The sequence below is a fragment of the Anabrus simplex genome, chromosome 1 (assembly GCF_040414725.1).
Source record: "Anabrus simplex isolate iqAnaSimp1 chromosome 1, ASM4041472v1, whole genome shotgun sequence".
Classification (NCBI taxonomy): domain Eukaryota; kingdom Metazoa; phylum Arthropoda; class Insecta; order Orthoptera; family Tettigoniidae; genus Anabrus; species Anabrus simplex.
Window position 1 is genome coordinate 1,629,606,143 of NC_090265.1, and position 14,509 is coordinate 1,629,620,651.

The following is a 14,509-nucleotide window of genomic DNA, read 5'->3' on the forward strand; positions in this document are numbered from 1 at the left end:
TTTTTTTACAATTGACTTTACGTTGCAGCGACACAGATAGGACTTATGGCAACGATGAAACAGGAAAGGGCTACGCGTGGATAGGAAGAGGTCGTGGCCCAAATTAAGGTACAGCCCCAACACTTGCACGGTGTGAAAAAGGGAGGCCACAGAAATCCATCTTCAGGGCTACCGACAGGAGGATCCGAAACTACTATCTCCCGCGTGCAACCTCACATTTACGCGCCCCTAACAACACGGCCAGCTCGCCCGGTACAATTAAATAGAAGTACGGCATGATTCTGCAATTAAAAATCATTTACCATTTGAATACACACTATGAAACTAATTGGCACTAAAAGAGAGTGCCAGACTGATGGATGCGCGTGGCAAGCGGGTGAAGTATAATTCAGTGTCCACGACCTTGTCAAAAAAATATTACCCTTCCTCACAGCACATGCAAAGTCTCCACTACCTGCCGTAGCGCTATGCAAATCGTTTAGCCGCGACGAACGGCATTTTGTGCGTATTTCCGCCAATAATTATGTTAATAATTAAAGAATAAAGAAAAGAATTAACAAATAAGACAACAAGGCTTGTACAAATAGCTTTTTTATATAATTCCTAGTTCAAGCTGGCTAAAGTGGAGAAAATGTAATGCTTACTCCAAAAAGTGGGGGGAAGGTGCCACTGTCCCCTAATCACCGCTACTGTTTGTAAATACGCCAAAGATGCAGAAAAGGAAATTTAATTATTAATTTATAAACGTGTAGAAATTCCACTCGATAATAGAGTTGCTTGTATGAAACAAAAACTAATACTGTTTGGTGAAATACGTGTGTAGATTGCATTTGCCTACGTCTGTTTAGAGCTTCGACTGCATTCCGACCAGGTTGACCAGATTAAAGTATATTTGTCGCTGCTGAACACACTATCCATTGGCGATATGCGGACAGCAAATACAGTGCGGCTGTACCATACACCAACCTAGAAATACGCGGTGGAATACGATGTTTACGATTGCAAGGGGTGCATTAGACCTGTAACGCTGAGTAACGTGCTGCGAGCAACAGGCTCGTCCTTATCTAAATCAAATCAAAATCAAAATCTATTTATTTGCAAATGAGGTATCTGCCTCGGTGGCAAATTGTACACTAAAATACATTATTGTCAAGCACTAAATATTAAATTAACAAGAGAAGAAAATTTTCCTATAATACAATATTATACGATTTACGCTAACAATTTTCTCTATTAAACACACAGCTCATCCTTAATAAATTTATATTGTTTACAAAATTCTACTTATAATATCTCCTGTACTATTTACAAATATAGTCAACTGATATACAGTAAGTGGAATTACTTCAAATGATACTGTACAACTAGTATAAGATTAAAATTTACAAGGCATTTATTTACTTTTTTTTCTTTACCCATTCTGGAACCTAAGTAGCATAACGACCTGCTGCGTCTTAACCAGAGCCCCTTTTGCCACCACTTTTCAGAGTTCCTGAAGGGCCTTCACAGCTACCGTAGCGGTCCCAGGACCCTCAAAGTCCCCACTCTACTTCACCCCTACAGGCAGTCCCCTACTTTGGCTGTCCAACTCCTTAGACCAGGGGATGGAATTAATTTATTCACACACATTTTTTATTTATATTAACCTGCACTGGTCGAATGCCCGCTAACACTTCATTTATTTTCTCTGTTGCTGTTTATTCTCTTCTTGAATATCTGTACAGATTTTGGAAAAGGATCAAACACTACCCCTGGTAAACTGTTCCACTCCTTCACACCCCTCCCAATGAATGAAAATTTACACCAATCGCTTCTGCTAAAATTATTTCTAATTTTATATTTGTGGTCAGTCCTGCCGATATATTTATTTTCCAACTGAAGCCTCTCACGGATATCTCCCCAAGCTGCTTCTCCTGTATAGGCTCTATATAATCCTATAAGTCTAGTTTTCTCCCTTCTTTTACTTAAAGTTTCCCACCCTAGTTTCTTTAACATTTCTGATACACTACTCTTTCTCCTGAAATGCCCTGTTACAAATCTTGCTGCTTTCCACTGCACACTATCTATTTCTTTTATTAGGTATTCTTGGTGAGGATCCCAAACACTGTTTGCATATTCCAATAATGGACGAACCATACTCAAGTAACTTGTTGCATCCTTTAAGTAGCCTCATTATGACATGTAACGATCTGTATGCTTTCCCAAGAATGTCATCCACATGACCCTTCCAGTGCAAATTACTTTCATATCTTACACCTAAGTATTTGCACTTGCATTCTTTTGGGATAACTACCCCATCCAAAGTATATTGAAATTCAGTTTTAAAGCTCCTGTTTGTAAAAGTTGTAACAGTTTATTTGCCTCCATTAACCTTCAGATTATTCTCTTCAACCCATTGTTGGATACTCTCAAGGTCCCTTTGTAATTCTGAACAATCCTCAATGGTATTTATTTCCCTATAAACAATTATGTCACCTGCATACAATGTTATTTTTGATGTTATATTATTCCCTAAATCATTTACGTATATTAAGAAAAGGACCGATTATACTACCCTGTGCAATTCCCTTCGAAACTTTCTCTTCCTGCGATACATTATTTCCTACTTTGACTTCCTGAACTCTTGAATTTAGAAATGTTTTTACCCAACGTGTAACCCTTATGTCCAATCCTATTCCCTCCAATTTCTTTAATAATATTCCATGTTCCACTCTATCAAAGGCTTTGGAAAGATCTATGGCTATGCAATCTAACTGGCCTCCTGAATCCAATTGGTTTGATATGTCCTGCTGAAATCCCACCAGTTGTGCCTCAAAAGAAAATTTCTTTCTAAATCCATAATGGCTCCTCATGAACCAATTTTTATCATCACATATCCCTCTGACGTACCTTGATATTAAACTCTCCAGTATTTAACAAACTATACTGATCAGGCTGATTGGTCTGTAGGTCTCTGGTTTCCTTTTATCACCCTTTCCTTTATAAATTGGTATTATTATAGATTCCTTCCATTCCTTTGGTATTACAATATCTCTTCATATTCTGACTTAACCTACACGCTGGCAGTAGTGTACCTGTGAAAATCAGTTGCGGGACATTTCTATGTAGAAAGTACGCCGTCCTTGAGCCACCTGGTATATCACTGATATGTGTAAAGAAGTGGAATCGGAGAAAAAAGCTGTTTGCAGATGATGTTATTCTGTACAGAGTGATAAATATGTTACAATATTGTGAGGGGCTGCAGGGTGACCTCGATAATGATGTGAGATGGACAGTGGGCAATGGTACGTTGATAAACGGGGTTAAAAAGGTTGTGAGTTTCACAAATATGAAAAGTCCGCTCGGTTTTAATTACTGCGTTGATGGAGTGAAGGTTCTTTTTGGGGACCATTGTAAGTACCTAGGTGTTCGGGAGCCACCTGGTATATAGCAAAAAGATAAAGGTCCAAAAATACTGCCTTGAGGAATTCCCTTCTTAATTATTACAGGGTGAGATAAAGCTTCGCCTACTCTAATTCCCTGAGATCTATTTTCTAGAAATATAGCCACCTATTCAGTCACTCTTTTTTCTAGTCCAATAGCACTCATTTTTGCCAGTAGTCTTCCATGATATACCCTATCAAATACCTTAAATAAGTCAATCGCAATACAGTCCATTTGGCCTCCTGAATCCACGATACCTGCTATGTCTTGCTGAAATCCTACAAGATGAGCTTCAGTGGAATAACCTTTCCTAAACCGAAACTGCCCTCTGTCAAACCAGTTATTAATTCCGCAAACATGTCTAACATAATCAGAAAAAAATGCTTTCCCAAAGCTTACATGCAATGCATGTCAAAGTGACTGGCCTGTAATTTTCAGCTTTATATGTATCACCCTTCTCTTTATACACAGGGGCTATTGTAGCAACTCTCCATTCATAGCTCCTTCAACCAAACAATAATCAAGTAAGTATTTCAGATATGGTGCTATATCCCAACACATTGCCTTTGGTATATCCCCAGAAATATTATCAATTCCAGCTGCTTTTCTAGTTTTCAACTTTTGTATCTTACTGTAAATGTCACTGTTATCATAGGTAAATTTTAATACTTATTTAGTATTACTCACCTCACCTATTTGGACATTATCCTTGTAACCAACAATCCTTACATATTGTTGACTGAAAACTTCTGCCTTTTGAAGATCCTCACTTTCACACTCCCCTTGTTCATTAATGATTCCTGGAATATACTTCTTTGAACTTGTTTCTGCTTTAAAGTACCTATACATATCCTTCCATTTTTCACTAAAATTTGTATGACCACCAATTATGCTTACCATCATGTTATCCTTAGCTGACTTCTTTGCTAGATTCAATTTCCTAGTAAGTTCCTTCAATTTCTCCTTAATTCCATAACCATTTCTAACGCTATTTCGTTCCAACCTGCACCTCCTTCTTAGTCTCTTTATTTCTCTGTTATAATATATTGGATGTTTACCTTTCCTTACCACCTTTAAACGTACAAACCTATTTTCACATTCCTGAACAATTGCTTTAAACCCATCCCAGAGTTTGTTTACATTTTTATTTACCATTTGCCAGCGATCATAATTACTTTTTAAAAAGGCCCTCATGCCTGTTTTATCAGCCATGTGGTACTGCCTATTAGTCCTAATTTTAATACCTTCCTTCCTTTCACATTTTTTAACTACGACAAACACAGCTTCGTGATCACTAATACCATCTATTACTTCGGTTTCTCTATAGAGCTCATCTGGTGTTATCAGCACCATATCCAAAATATTCTTCCCTCTAGTTGGTTCCATCACCATCACTTTCTGAACCAGCTGCTCTTCCCATATTAAATTATTTGCAATTTGTCATCATTCATCCTTTCGTTCGCATTACCTTCCCAATTGACATTTTGTAAATTGAGATCACCTGCTACTACCACATTCCGTTCCATATCGTTGCCAACATAGCTGATTATCTTAACAAATAATTCTGAATCAGCGTCACCGGTCTGTACACTCCAAAGACATCAAGTTGCCTATTATCTTTAGAGAAGAGCCTTACACACAGAATTTCATGTTTTTCATCCTTAACTTTTTCGTAGCTTACAAAATCTTCGTCCTGTGGAGAGGGAAAATAATAGTAATCCACCAGCTGTAATAATCACATAACCACATTTCAGTTGAGAATTGTAGTGAAAATAAGGTATATTAGATAGGCAATACCATATGGCTGACAAAACAGGCATGAGGGTGTTTTAAAAAATTAATTATGATCGCTGGAAAATGGTAAATAAAAATGTAAACAGACTCTGGAATGGGTTTAAAGCACCTCTAAAGGTGGTAAGGAGTGGTAAAGATCCACTATATTATAACAGAGAAGTAAAGAGATTAAGGAGGTGCAGGTTGGAACGAAATATTAAAAATGGTTGTGGAAGTAAGGAGAAATTGAAGGAACTTACTCAAAGAAATATTCCAGGAATCATTAATGAACAAGGGGAGTGTGTATGCGAGGATCTTCAAAAGGCAGAAGTATTCAGTTAGCAGTATGCAAATATTGTTGGATACAAGGATAATGTCCAGATAGGGGAGATGAGTAATACTAAAGAAGTATTAAAATTTACCTATGATGAAAATGACATTTGCCGTAAGATTCAAAAGTTGAAAAATAAAAAATCAGCTGGAATTGATAAGATTTCTGGGGATATACTAAAATCAATGGGTTGGGATATAGTACCATATCTGAAATACTTATTTGCTCATTGTTTGGTTGAAGGAGCTATACCAAATGAGTGGAAAGTTGCTATAGTAGCCCGTGTGTGTAAAGGAAGGGATTATAGACATAAGGCTGAAAATTACAGGCCAGTCAACTTGACATGCATTGCATGTAAGCTTTGGGAAAGCTTTCTTTCTGATTATATTAGACATGTTTGCGAAAGTCATAACTGGTTTGACAGAAGGCAGTTTGGGTTTAGGAAAGTTACTCCACTGAAGCTCAGCTTGTAGGATTTCAGCAAGATATAGCAGATATCCTGACTTCAGGAGGCCAAATGGTCTCTATTGCGATTGGCCTATCTAAGGTATTTGATAGGGTAGATCATGGAAGACTACTGGCAAAAATGAGTGCTATTGGACTAGAAAAAAGAGTGACTGAATGTATGGCTACATTTCTAGAAAATAGAACTCAGAGAATTAGAGTAGGCGAAGCTTTATTTGACTCTGTAATAATTAAGAGGGGAATTCCTCAAGGCAGTACTATTGGACCTTTATGTTTTCTTATATATATCAATGATATGTGTAAAGAAGTGGAATCAGAGATAAGGCTGTTTGCAGATGATGTTATTCTGTACAGAGTAATAAATAAGTTACAAGATTGTGAGCGTCTGCAGGGTGACCTCGGTAGTGTTGTGAGATGGACGGTCGGCAATCCTATGATGATAAACGGGGTTAAAAGTCATGTTGTGAGTTTCACAAATAGGAAAAGGTTTAGTTACCGCGTTGATGGGGTGAAAGTTCCTTTTGGGGATATTGTAAGTACCTAGGTATTAATATAAGAAAAGACCTTCATTGGGGTAATCACATAAATATGATTGTTAATAAAGGGTACATATCTCTGCACATGGTTATTAGGGTATTTAGGGGTTGTAGTGAGGATGCAAAGGAGAGGGCATATAAGTCTCAGGTAAGACCTCAACTAGAGTATGGTTCCAGTGTATGGGACCCTTACCAGGATTACTTGATTCAGGAACTGGAAAAAATCCAAAGAAAAGAAGCTCGATTTGTTCTGGGTGATTTCCGACAAAAGAGTAGCGTTACAAAAATGTTGCTCAGTTAGCGCTGGGTAGACTTGGGAGAAAGGAGACGAGCTGCTCGATTAAGTGGTATTTTCTGAGCTGTCAGGGGAGAGATGGCGTGGGAGGACATCTGTAGACGAATAAGTTTGAGTGATGTCTTTAAAAGTAAGAACGATCACAATATGAAGATAAAGTTGAAATTCAAGAGGACAAATTGGGGCAAATATTCTTTTATGGGAAGGGGAGTTAGGGATTGGAATAACTTACCAAGGGAAATGTTCAATAACTTTCCATTTTCTTTGCTATCATTCAAGAAAAGGCTAGGAAAACAAAAGATAGGGAATCTGCCAGCTGGTCGACTGCCCTAAATGCAGATCAGTAGTGATTGATTGACGGAGAATAAAAGTCTCCTTAATTAGGCCTTCTGAAATATACGAGGTTGTCTACAATAATTTATCAAAAAGATTTCTGTCAAAACTACTCCTACTACTCCAGGGACTTGAATTGCAATTACTGGGATATATGAACTTTATTATTATTAGCTAACCGCTCATAAAGACGGCACTGAAAGATCGAGGGAGCGAAATATAAATTACGGATACTTTAACTATCTACTTAGAGCTACAAATGATTGGAATACAAGAACAGCTGATTTTTATTTATATTTACTTGACTACACTACACCCTTACTTCACGACTGTAGCCAACAATGCAATATTTGAATATGAAGAACGACAATAATTAATAACAATACAACAACTGTTAACTATTACTTAGTAATCTCTTTAACTTCTTTTTAAATGGAAGTTTACAGGAGTATGGTGTTATTAATATAGTAAATTATAACCTTCGCGATAGTTTGAACGGATATCTATACGAAATACCGGAGAAGTTTCGGCGGAAGTTACGGTACTATTACTTATGATAATCTGCCTTTGTAAGTATTATGCAAACGAACCTACCAATTTTTACAAATATTTTTAAAGCTAATATAATTACCTAAAGTATTTCCTAAACCTAAATTCGAAACAAGGTACACCTAGCTAGCCCGCTTAACCTAGAAAACTTAATTTACTGAAGACCAACTGAATTATTTGTTATAAAATTTAAATAAATATCACTACTCCCAATTTCTACTCACAAGCACTAAACACCACTATATAAACAGCACTAAATGAATCACAAAAACACAAAATTAAGCTATTTCAATAGGTTTTAACTACTTTATCACTACAATAATGCAAGAGCTCTCTCAACAGCCAACCGTTCTCAAGCGCATCCAACACTACCATAATCTTGTATGTGCTATTTAAGTTGGTGGTCTTTCTTTTTTGTAAATGTCATCCAAATCAATTCTCCTACATTTGATTACCCACAGATCACATCTACAACGAAAGAAAACAACAAATTAAAATCTAACCTATGAGTGAAACTTTTACACCATTCTCTACTTTCGATTTATGTAATTTAATCCAAGATAAGAATACTTTCTGACAACAAAATTAAACCTAATGTGGTGTGTACACTAATATTTTACAATATTGGAATTCACTCACAGTTTTTTCTCGAGGAAAGCGGAAGAAAGATTTCGATAGCTGCACAAGTTCGAAGTTTCTGCAGACAAAAACAACACAAACTTTACCAGACACGGTTCAGTGCTTGTATGCTTGTGATTCTAAAATGTTTTGTCACCGGATAAATTAAATTTTCATAAAAATCTTCTTCTTAAGGCAAATCCAAGAACAAAGTTTCACACATAAGCTGTTCGGTATCACATCACAACTACACTCAATTTTCAGGTCGCTCCGCTGGGTGCGCTGGCAATAAACGTCTTGCGATAGCTCGCAAAGTGTCACGTATTCTCTATAGTGTATTTGGTCTCAATCAAAAGTGACCATCCAGTGTATCTAATATACCCAATTTTATCACAAAAAGAAAACGGTGTAAGTTTTTGTTTAGTGTAAATGAAATCATCAATCCTTCCAGATAAGGTAGCTTTGAACATTTAATAAACACGATGGAAGTTAAATAAATGTAACTGCGTAGCAATGTCAATATTAATGCTACTATCAGTTCATAAATAGCAGAAAGCAGAATTAGACACAGCCTCAAGAAAAGAAGTGAAGCACCTTTGAACTGCTCTATAAATGAAGAAACGTCTGCTTCTTGAAGCTGCCGTGAAGCAGTTGAAATCGTTCGAAGTAGGAAGCAGTTTATTCCATCACTATATAGAGTATTCTCACCTCAAGTCTTAGCTTTAATAATAACTTTAAATTCAGCCAATATCAATTCATATTAGAATGTACCGGTATACCTAACGTCATTTCTCAATTGGCCATTACAGGATTGAATCAAGATATGTTTTTTTCACACCCGCCAAGTTGCAATTTCTTGATGGATGGAGTATTTTTGTATCCGTCTCTTGTCACAGGCCAGGGCAAAGTGTAGCTTCCACCGAAATCCCAGTCCATCCATGGCTGTGACAATAAGGAAGCTGCTGGGGTATGGGTGGTGCTGAGTGATGACATATGGAGCACAACTAGTGTCTGAGTGTTTTGAAAGGTGTTGCTCATAGGATTAGTCGTGCTACAGTAGCACCTTCTGTTCCAGTGAGGAAAGCAATGGCAAACTACCTCACTCCTCATCTTGCCCAGTACGCCTCGTTTGGACTCTGTCATTGATTTTTGCGTTTTCCCTATAACTGCATAGCCTTTTGTGGTGCTATTTGAGGATCCAACATGCCTCTGGGCTGATAACCTACCAGACATTTTTCCACATGGTACCGATAACAAATTCCTCTACAAAGATAACATATACGCCAATCAGTCGGTGGAAACCATGCGACGGGTAACTTATTACGAGATGTCACAATTCAATATTTGCTTCGGTCCACTCGTTTCCAACCATGACATCAGCGGCAGAGAAATCATTCCAAATTCCTGATTTTTCCTGTGGTGATCTTTACATGTGAGAGGCAGTTGTAAACGCACATCCTGTTAAAGCATATGTTGTGCAAATTACTCATACACTAATCTGGAGAGTCTGAACTTATAGACGCACATTTTTTTCTACAAAGGGAACATATACACCCTTCAGGCTGTGTATGAAGTTGTATGGTTTTTGCTTATGTCCTTCATATTTAATTTTGTTGGAATTTCCCCATATTAAGTGAAGACCATATTTAATTATAGGCTGTGTCTTTATCTTGAAGAGATCCATTGCCATCTTCAAAGATAAGTTTTGCAAGTGTTGAGTGCCAATGGTGGCGAATACAGCTCCTGAACATATTTCTTTCAAGTGAAGCGTGAATGAGGTTCCAGATAGTTTAAAGTGCAGGCTTAAGTGTTTAAACTTATTAACTGTCGTCAGTAATTCTCCGTCACAGATAATGTATTCTGCCATACTACGTTAAGTCCCCGTTTAAGCCATTACCGCAGTATTCTTCAATGATAAATCGTTTGATTTAGCCCAGGTCGTAATTTTGTCGAAGGTTTTCTGTAATGCATCCGTGGTGGAAGGTTTCGAAACCATATAATCTGCATAAATATACGTTTTAATTCTTTTTTTCTATTGTCTGTGTAATATCATAAATTACTATATTACATAAGATTAGACTTATATGGTCTCCCTGTAGAACACTTATCGTTTGCTCAATTCATGTGGACGTAGAGATCGATGTGCTTATTTTACTCTATTTTCGGCCAATATATCCTGCATTAATTGCATAAGTACATTTTCCACACCTATTCATTTTTTAGTTTTTCCATGAGCATCATTCTGTTAACTGAGTCAAACGCTTTTGAGAAATTCAGAAATATTGTGATCAATTTCCCTCTCTTAAGCCTAAAGGACCTTTGAATATCTTTCTGCGATATTCAATTGCATGTAATGGGGAAAGGTCCTTCATGAAACCAAATTGTTCTCCTGGGTTGTCCTCGTCTACTAATATTATAAGTTTCTGTGTTATCAGTTTGGAAAAATCTTTAAAGGAGTACACTCTAGCTACACCTCCGTATGCTTCAGGATCACTAAGTTCACCCTTTCCTTTTTACAGCAATTTAAATTTCGAGAGCCTCCATCTGTCTGGGATGCACCTCCGCCTAAAGCACTCGTTGAATAGCGTCGTCTATATGTCCACTAAACCAGGGGCCGTACTTTTTATATGTTTGTTGTATATAATGTTTTACCTGATCGACAAGCTTTATGAGTTTTCAGTTTGTGAATAACATCTTGAATTTCACATGTGGCAATTAGTTGGGTGCTATCCAGATTTCCTCTTCTATTAGCACGCTCGGTAGGCCTCGTGTCCTTTGATTGGAGTATGTGCTCAAAGTGATTAAACCAAATTTTGGTACTCGAAATTTAAGTGCTTCATAAGAAGCACTTTATGCTTCCTCAATTTGTTTACTTTCCATAATCTCGTAACACTCTAATTTTTTCTGCTTTATGAAAATATTGTATCTCCTACAATTTTCTGCGTATTGTTTATAGAGTAACGTCGAGGGATTTATTCTGGCTAGTTGAAAATCTTTTAATGTCTTCTGTCCATCATCTTAAGGGGAAGAAGACCTAGCCACACCACATTTAACGCAACTTTGTCGAACAGTACAGTACCCCTTCTCCTCAAGATCGCGAAGCAGACGAATTGCTGCAAATACAGTAGGGACAATACGCGATACTCTGCGAGATTTCGAGGGACAGCTATTAGAGCTCTCTCTAGCGGATTGACCTGAGAACTACTGATTTTGTCATAAGAGCACGCGTATTTGTGTGTGAAGGTTTTGGTATTATTTATGTATTTTCAGTAAGTTGACATAATTAAAAAGTAGCGTGTGTCATTCCTTGATATCTCCTCTCAGCATGAGTGGAAAGGTATGTGCTGTGTTTGGCTGCAGTAACTATGAAGTAGAGAAGAATGCGCGGTCTTTCTACCGTTTCTCTCGTGACAATAAAATTTAAATAATATTGTGTTTGCATATATATTCTTTCCAGTGACAAAGATATTTTTATAGTACTTCACAATCTTCTTCCCTGCTCGACCCATATTTTAACTGGCTTAAAATATAATACTCATATTTTATTATATAGTACAGCAGTTAACCTTCAATACCGATGTGTTGTTGTTGTAGGTGTGATATGTGGGTTTGATTTAATTAAGGAAAATACATAATACGAACGACAGGAAGCATGAACAACAACAAATGGCAAATAAGTTAATATGGGAAGGGCACCTGATTCAGAAAGTGATGGAACCAACTAGAGGGAAGGATATTCTGGATGTGGTGCTGGTAAAACCAGATGAGCTATATAGAGAAACCGAAGTAATATATGGTATTAGTGATCACGAAGCTGTTTTTGTGGTAATTAAAAATAAATGTGAAAGAAAGGAAGAGATTAAAATTAGGACTGTTAGGCAGTACCGTATGGCTGATAAAGCAGGCACGAGGGACTTTTTAATAAGTAACTATGATCGGTGGAAAACGGTAAATAAAAATGTAAACAGACTCTGGGATCGGTTTAAAGCAATTGTTGAAGAATGTGAAAATAGGTTTGTACCTTTAAAGGTGGTAAGGAATGGTAAAGATCCACTATATTATAACAGGGAAGTAAAGAGACTAAGAAGGAGGTACAGGTTGGAAAGAAATATAGTTAGAAATTGCTGTGGAAGTAACGAGAAATTGAAGGAACTTACTAGGAAATTGAATATAGCAAAGACGTCAGCGAAGGATAACATGATGGCAAGCATAATTGGTGGTCATACAAATTTTAGTGAAAAATGGAAGGATATGTATAGGTACTTTAAAGCAGAAACAAGTTCAAAGAAGTATATTCCAGGAATCATTAATGAACAAGGGGAGTGTGTAAGTGAGGATCTTCAAAAGGCAGAAGTTTTCAGTCAACAATATGTAAGGATTGTTGGTTACAAGGATAATGTCCAAATAGGTGAGTAATACTAAATAAGTATTAAAATTTACCTATGATAACAGTGACATTTACAGTAAGATACAAAAGTTGAAAACTAGAAAAGCAGCTGGAATTGATAATATTTCTGGGGATATACCAAAGGCAATGTGTTGGGATATAGCACCATATCTGAAATACTTACTTGATTATTGTTTGGTTGAAGGAGCTATGAATGGAGAGTTGCTACAATAGCCCCTGTGTATAAAGAGAAGGGTGATACATATAAAGCTGAAAATTACAGTCCAGTCAGTTTGACATGCATTGTAATTATTATTATTATTATTATTATTATTATTATTATTATTATTATTATTATTATTATCATTATTATTATATATTTTCCACTAAATTTAGGTACAATTTATGGATGGTGAATGGAGAAAGGGCATAGCCCCACATACACGAATGTGCCCCCATCACCACTTAAAATTACAATATTCAAGTATACAATCACATTCTACATAGTGTGCTTATATACAGTTACCGTATTTATAGGCATATTTACATACTACGCAAGACATGGTCAACATTCAAGTAATTCGACACACACACACATACACACATACACACACTCTCCCTCTCTCTCTCTCTCGAATCCCCACATATACTTCAGCTAGGCCGGTTCACTCATACCCACATACAGTACACTCACTCGGGATAACATAAACTTTCATCCGTCCTCTCACTCATACTGAAAATTCACACAGTAGAAAATTTATATTATGTACAGAAGGTTTCATTATATATACATCCTTTTTACCTCTTTACAAAATTTCTCTGGAGGTAGTTCTTTCATCTGTGGTGGGAGTTCATTCCACAGCCGAGCAGAACGATTAAAGAAGCCACTTTGATATGATACTGTTCTTGCAAATGGTGGGAAAAGGGACACACCTCGACCTCTTTGAGCGGAACGATAGTTCAGCTGTAAGCGGTTGAAAGGTTTTATATGAATGTTACCTGCGAGGGATTTTCTCAGGAAACCAATATCTATTTGTTTACAGAGGGAAGTTATGGAGACCAGTGACCTGGCTGTATTTAAATGACCGTGTTGAGTAATTAGTCGTTCTGCTCGGCGTTGAACTCTCTCTAGTTTCGTCATGTTCTTCACTGTAGTAGGGTGCCAGGAAGGAAGCCCGTACAACAGTATTGGCTATACTAATGACAAATAGGCTGTCTGAACTGCTTTCTTCCTGGCTCCCAGGAGAGATCTGCGGATGAATCTCAGGACTCTGTATGATTTGCACCGAATTTCCTCTACAAGCTTGTTCCATTTTAAATTGCTGCAAATGTGAATGCCAAGCAATTTTATTGAGGTGTAGGGCATCTAGTTTTTACCACATAGTGAAATTTGGTGTTGTAACTGTGATCTTGCTCTCGTTAAGCGTATATATTTACATTTCTGTACATTTATAGCCATTCTATTTATTTGGCACCACAGAGTCACATTATCCAGATCTGACTGTAGCTTATTTACGTCGTTCTCATTGAGTGTGGCTCTGTAAATGATGTTGTCATCAGCATACTGTGCCATAGAAGACGATGTACAACCTGGCAGATCCAGCATAAATATCGGTCCTATCACACTACCTTGAATCACGCCCGAGTTGACTTAGGTTTGTTCTGACCTGGCCCCACTGAACACAACGCTCTGCGTCCGACCTACCAGGAGTGATCGAAACCATGCCAGCAGTTTGCCTTGAATGCCATAGTTGTTAAGTTTTAACAACAGTCGTTGATGAGGTACCTAATCAAAGGCC